Here is a 7,765-nt window from a genome sequence, read left to right on the forward strand (position 1 = left end):
ATGTCTATGAATTTGAGAGTTAGCATTTGTTCAGGCCCATCCCTCAGCTTTTTAGCAAAACTGAGGTGGGGTCAATGCTTTGTTATTGTTTCAACTACGGATTCAAGCTTTAATCTGTCTTGAATATGACAACAACAACAAATCAGCAGCACTACACTGTGTAATTCAAAGCACCTGGCTACTTTTGTCAAAGAAAATGGGCAAAAAAACATGAAACAAAACCTGGCTACCCTGAACTGTGCATGAACATCATCGGCCCGGTTTCCCAAAAGCATCTTAAGGCTAAACCCTCTGACAGAAAGCGCCTGTGGACAGGGTGGGATGGTCAGCGGTGCTCAGTGGAAGCTGCTCAACCAGCCGAGGCAGAGAAAATAGGATTCTGCTCTATTTTTCAAGCCCATTGTTGACCAATCATATTAGAAAACGTAGCCTGCGTGGTGAGACATCAGAACGTACGTCCAACAGCAGGACCAGCTAACTTGCCCACTAGCCTAGGAACTTATGCCACATTCAAGTACTAGTCAGAACTAGGAAACTGACATTTCATATGCCTAGTGGCAGTGATGGAGAAAAGTACCCAAATGTCATACTTGAGTAAAAGTCTAGATACCTTAATAGAAAGTTTCTCAAGTAAAAGTGAAAGTCACCCAGGGCAATACTACTTCAGTAAAAGTCTAAAAGTATTTGGTTCTAAATGTACTTATCAAAAGTAAATGTAATTGCTAAAATATACTTAAGTATCAAAAGTAGAAATCATTTCAAATTCCTTCTATTAAGCAAAGCAGACAGCACCATTTTCTTGTTTTGAATATGTATGGATAGCCAAGGGCACACTCCAGCAATCAGACATCATTTACAAATGATGCATGTGTTTAGTTAGTTCACCAGATCAGAGGCAGTAGGGACGACCACGTGTTCTCTTGATAAGTGCATGAATTGGACCATTTTCCTGTCCTGCTAAGCATTCAAAATGTAACAAGTACTTTTGGGTGTCAAGGAAAATGAATGAGGTAAAAAGTACTTTTTTTTTAATGTAGTGAAGTAAAAGTAAAAATTGTCAAAAATATAAATAGTAAAGTACAGATACCCCAAAAAACGAATTAAGTAGTACTTTAAAGTATTTTTACTTTAGTACTTTACACCACTGCCTAGAGTCTAACCCTATCAGTTTACAGTCACGTTTAACCATAAAAATCATTGTTTTCTAATTAATGTTTGGATTATAAAAATTCTGTTGCATGTAAACACATTTTTATGCATGCTAGCGACTATTTTCTTGCACATAATGTTTGTTAATTTCGTTGCTATGCTCACCAGTGGCTGTCACATGGACTGTGGGCTTTCACCAAGGGGCCAGGGTTCTGGTTAAGAAGCACGGTTTCTACTGCTCCTACAGTTTTGTTTCGGTACTGCAATTTAACTGACGCCCGCCCAGAAAGACAATGTCCATACATGGCCACATAGAGAAGTCAGATTTTAAAATTCCTAATAAGACACTTTAGTTATCACCTTTGTGCACAAAACATCTATTGATTTATTCAAATGTGTCAGAAGCCAATTTTTTTCCATTACTCACACCCGAAGACATAACATTTTTATATACAGTGCCTTCGGAAAGTATTTAGACCCCTTGGCTTTTTCCACATTTTGTTAGGTTATTCAGACCCTTTACTCAGTACTTTGTTGAAGGACCTTTGGTAGCAATTATAGCCTCAAACTTTCTTGGGTATGACGTTACAAGCTTTTTTACAAGCAGTTTCTCCCATTCTTCTTTGCAGATCCTCTCAAGCTCTGTCAGGTTGGATGGGAGTGTTGCTGCACAGCTATTTTCAGAGATGTTCGATCAGGTTCAAGTCCGGGCTCTGGCTGGGCCACTCAAGGACATTCAGAGACTTGTTCCGAAGCCACTCCTACGTTGTCTTGGCTGTGTGCTTAGGGTCGTTGTCCTGTTGGAAGGTGAACCTTGGCCCCAGTCTGAGGTCCTGAGCGCTCTGGAGCAGGTTTTCAACAAGGATCTCTCTGTACTTTGCTCCATTCATCTTTGCCTCGATTGTGACTAGTCTCGCAGTCCCTGCCGCTGAAAAACACCCCCATTTCTAGGAAGAGTCTTGGTGGTTCCAAACTTCCATTTAAGAATGATGGAGGCCACTGTGTTCTTGGGGAACTTCAATGCTGCATAAATGTTTTGGTACCCTTCCCCAGATCTGTGCCTCGATTTTTACAATTTTTTTATTTCACCTTTATTTAACCAGGTAGGCTAGTTGAGAACAAGTTCTCATTTACAACTGCGACCTGGCCAAGATAAAGCATATCAGTGTGAACAGACAACAACACAGAGTTACACATGGAGTAAACAATAAACAAGTCAATAACGCAGTAGAAAAAAGAGTCTATATACATTGTGTGCAAAAGGCATGAGGAGGTAGACGAATAATTACAAATTTGCAGATTAACACTGGAGTGATAAATGATCAGATGTGCAGGTAGAGATACTGGTGTGCAAAAGAGCAGAAAAGTAAATAAATAAAAACAGTATGGGGATGAGGTAGGTAAATTGGGTGGGCTATATACCGATGGACTACGTACAGCTGCAGCGATCGGTTAGCTGCTCAGATAGCAGATGTTTAAAGTTGGTGAGGGAGATAAAAGTCTCCAACTTCAGCGATTTTTGCAATTCGTTCCAGTCACAGGCAGCAGAGAACTGGAAGGAAAGGCGGCCAAATGGGGTGTTGGCTTTAGGGATGATCAGTGAGATACACCTGCTGGAGCACATGCTACGGGTGGGTGTTGCCATCGTGACCAGTGAACTGAGATAAGGTGGAGCTTTATCTAGCATGGACTTGTAGATGACCTGGAGCCTGTGGGTCTGGTGACGAATATGTAACGAGGGCCAGCCGACTAGAGTATACAGGTCGCAGTGGTGGATGGTATAAGGTGCTTTAGTAACAAAACGGATGGCACTGTGATAAACTGCATCCAGTTTGCTAAGTAGAGTATTGGAAGCTATTTTGTAGATGACATCGCCGAAGTCGAGGATCGGTAGGATAGTCAGTTTTACTAGGGTAAGTTTGGCGGCGTGAGTGAAGGAGGCTTTGTTGCAGAATAGAAAGCCGACTCTAGAATTGATTTTAGATTGGAGATGTTTGATATGAGTCTGGAAGGAGAGTTTACAGTCTAGCCAGACACCTAGGTACTTATAGATGTCCACATATTCTAGGTCGGAACCATCCAGGGTGGTGATGCTAGTCGGGCGTGCGGGTGCAGGCAGCGAACGGTTGAAAAGCATGCATTTGGTTTTACTAGCGTTTAAGAGCAGTTGGAGGCCACAGAAGGAGTGTTGTAATGGCATTGAAGCTCGTTTGGAGGTTAGATAGTACAGTTTCCAAGGAAGGGCCAGAAGTATACAGAATGGTGTCATCTGCGTAGAGGTGGATCAGGGAATCGCCGCAGCAAGAGCAACATCATTGATATATACAGAGAAAAGAGTCGGCCCGAGAATTGAACCCTGTGGCACCCCCATAGAGACTGCCAGAGGACTGGACAACATGCCCTCCGATTTGACACACTGAACTCTGTCTGCAAAGTAGTTGGTGAACCAGGCAAGACAGTCATTAGAAAAACCGAGGCTACTGAGTCTGCCGATAAGAATATGGTGATTGACAGAGTCGAAAGCCTTGGCCAGGTCGATGAAGACGGCTGCACAGTACTGTCTTTTATCGATGGCGGTTATGATATCGTTTAGTACCTTGAGCGTGGCTGAGGTGCACCCGTGACCGGCTCGGAAACCAGATTGCACAGCGGAGAAGGCACGGTGGGATTCGAGATGGTCAGTGATCTGTTTGTTGACTTGGCTTTCGAAGACCTTAGATAGGCAGGGCAGGATGGATATAGGTCTGTAACAGTTTGGGTCCAGGGTGTCTCCTCCTTTGAAGAGGGGGATGACTGCGGCAGCTTTCCAATCCTTGGGGATCTCAAACGATATGAAAGAGAGGTTGAACAGGCTGGTAATAGGGGTTGTGTCAATGGCGGCGGATAGTTTCAGAAATAGAGTGTCCAGATTGTCAAGCCCAGCTGATTTGTACGGGTCCAGGTTTTGCAGCTCTGATCGCTGAGTGATCGCTGAGATCCTGGTTGAAGACAGCGGAGGTGTATTTGGAGGGCCAGTTGGTCAGGATAACGTCTATGAGGGTGCCCTTGTTTACAGATTCAGTGTTGTACCTGGTGGGTTCCTTGATGATTTGTGTGAGATTGAGGGCATCTAGCTTAGATTGTAGGACTGCCGGGGTGTTAAGCATATCCCAGTTTAGGTCACCTAACAGAACAAACTTTGAAGCTAGATGGGGGGCGATCAATTCACAAATGGTGTCCAGGTGGTGTCCAGGGCACGTCCAGGGCACAGCTGGGGTCGGTGGCAGGCGGCAACAGTGAGAGACTTATTTCTGGAGAGAGTAATTTTTAAAAGTAGTAGTTCGAACTGTTTGGGTATGGACCTGGAAAGCATGACATTACTTTGCAGGCTATCTCTGCAGTAGACTGCAACTCCTCCCCCTTTGGCAGTTCTATCTTGATGGAAAATGTTATAGTTGGGTATGGAAATCTCAGAATTTTTGGTGGCCTTCCTAAGTAGGGATTCAGACACGGCAAGGACATCAGGGTTGGCAGAGTGTGCTAAAGCAGTGAGTAAAACAAACTTAGGGAGGAGGCTTCTGATGTTTACATGCATGAAACCAAGGCTTTTTCGATCACAGAAGTCAACAAATGAGGGTGCCTGGGGACATGCAGGGCCTGGGTTTACCTCCACATCCCCCGCGGAACAGAGGAGGAGTAGTATGAGGGTGCAGCTAAAAGCTATCAAAACTGGTCGCCTAGAGCGTTGGGGACAAAGAATAGAAGGAGCAGATTTCTGGGCATGGTAGAATATATTCAGGGCATAATGCGCAGACAGGGGTATGGTGGGTGCGGGTACAGCGGAGGTAAGCTCAGGCACTGGGTGATGATAAAAGAGGTTGTATCTCTGGACATGCTGGTTGTAATGGGTGAGGTCACCGCATGTGTGGGAGGTGGGAGAAAGGAGGTATCAGAGGTATGAAGAGTGGAACTAGGGGCTCCATTGTAAACTAAAACAATGACTAACAACTAACCTGAACAACAGTATACAAGGCATATTGACATTTGAGAGAGACATACAGCGAGGCATAAAGTAATCGCAGGTGTTGATTGGGAGAGCTAGCTAAAACAACAGGTGAGACAACAACAGCTAATCAGCTAACACAACAACAGCAGGTAAAAGGGCGATGACTAGGCAGAGAGGGTCGGATTAACTGTAAAAATACAAAAGTAAACTATACATGCTTTGTAAGTTGGAAAACCTGCAAAATCGGCAGTGTATCAAATACTTGTTCTCCCCACTGTAAATAAATAGATGAATAAATATATAAATTAATACAATTAATTAAAGTTTGAATAATTAGATAATACATACGGAAATAATGAAATACATACAGATATGTAGAGAAAATATATACATTTTAGTCAGCATTTTAGTATTTCCTTGCTCATTTATTTAATTATGTGTGGATGTATTTATCTATTTATGTGTGTGTTTATTTATTAATTTCATTCTAATTACGGCAGGTTTGGTCTTCCATACTGGAAGAGTGTTTTCACACTTGGACCCTTTCTGACTATTTTTGTGAAGTCAGTGCTGTTCACATAATTTTTTCTGCAGTGTGAATGCTCCAATTGAACTCAGACCCCTCAAATGAGCCCTGTGCTGTTTTTGGACATTGATTAGTGATTGTCAAGTCTGGAGTTTTGTACCGACACAATGCTCAGATTATTTGTTTGAAATACTGTATGTGATCTATAGGCTATGAGACCTTCATAAGCTGTTTATTCAGATGTGGATTTGAATCAAAAATGTATATAAACACTTGATTTCACGATGCTACGTATTTGCCATTGAGAGGCTTTGAAACCCTCGGTCGGCCATATTGGTACTCCCCAGTAGGAGCAGTCCTCCATAGGAATGAATTGAATTCTACAGTATTTCAGTTAAATGTTTCAAGGACAAATTACATGTATTTAAGTGCTTTTTGTTGTTGTAGTGGGGACAGTAATATTAATAATCTCTGAAAAAGATCCTTTAAGGAAACTGTTTTTATATTTTATCATGTTTAGCTTACATAATATAATTTAAAAGTATGCATTAAGGTGTCTGTAATATAATACATTGGTCAAAAACTAATGTAGACATTAATAAATGCATTTCTATAGCCTACAACAGTGGGGGAAAGCCAAGATGGCTTCAACACAGCACCCCTATCTGTCATCTAGTGTATATATGAATCATTGGTTTGAATAGTGTGAGAAAACAACCATATTTGGTGAGAATCACAAAATCGGGTACAAAATCAATGCTAGCTCATAAAGGGGCAGAAGCCTACATTGGGTGTACAATTTTCTGCTATTTATTCTGTTACCAATATCATGTACATGTTAATATTATCTTCTGATTATATGTATTATGTCTCATCTTTGAACTAAATGCAATCTTTCAGCTTCCAAAATGTAAGTAGGTATATATATCTGATAGAATGGCTTGTCCTGCACTTTGTGAAAACCCAGAGTGCTTTGAGTGGATGTTGGAAAATGCAAAGATGACACAGACCACAAAATAGGTGAAGTGAACTGGCAAAAGGGTACACATTCAAAGGCAAGGGCAGTGTGAATTCAAAGAGAACTGAGTTCTATAGCTTTTTTTTTTTTTACCCCGGAGTTCACTTTAAAGAGGTGCTATGCTTCGGGGGGCTCTTTGAAGGTGTCTGAGTTTCTTTGGAGTGTTAACTCTGCACAAAAAATAACGCGAACCGCACTGAGTTCACAGAAATTGGTGAAAACACCCTTAAAGAGGACTATATGTGAAAACATCTTTAACAATATGAAACCCAAATATTTAGGCTGACGTAATCCAGTGTCCAGAAAACGTATTTGCGGGATATGCAAATATGTTTATATTTAATGAGTTGTTGCCTCATTTGCATATTTAAATACAATATTTCGGGAATATTTTTTCTACAAAAAAGTATTATATTTGTGTCTACATTGAACCGGTAAAGGTTGATTGTGATATTATTAAGGGGGGAAAAAATCCCTATTAGGGTTTGTTGCCTGGCTGTAGAATTCCATTAATTTCTATGGAGGACTGCTTTTCTGAGTAGTGCCAATATGGCCTGTTATTGGCCAATACATAACATCAGCAATCCAAGGTGGCAAGTAGCCTAACGTTTGGAGAGTTGGACCAGTAACCGAACAGGTCGCTGGTTTGAACATCCGATCTGACAAATAAAAAAATCTGACAATGTGCCCTTGAGCAAGGCACTTAACCCTAATTTGCTCAAGTGGCACTGTACTTCTATGGCTGACCCTGTAAAACAACACATTTCACTGCACCTATCCAGTGTATGTGACAATAAAACACCTTATTCTTATATACATCATTGAGGGATACCCATGTTGCTGGAGATCAGAAGTGTCCCGGTTAGAGAAAGACAGGTCAATGTTGCCAGGGTCAGAGTAGCACACAAGGTGTCGTATTCTGAGGCAGTGAAGAGAGTAGTAGAGGAAGATGGGTCCAGGGCAAGGCATCCTAAGAGGCTCCCCGTGAGTAGGTCAAGGCCAATAGAGAGCAATAGGAATACCATGTGCTTCATTAAGGTTGGCTTCTTAGCATTCAAAGACATGGTTATCAACTGTACCGCAGAAA

Source organism: Oncorhynchus tshawytscha, linkage group LG29, assembly GCF_018296145.1.
Source record: "Oncorhynchus tshawytscha isolate Ot180627B linkage group LG29, Otsh_v2.0, whole genome shotgun sequence".
Taxonomy (NCBI): Eukaryota; Metazoa; Chordata; class Actinopteri; order Salmoniformes; family Salmonidae; genus Oncorhynchus; species Oncorhynchus tshawytscha.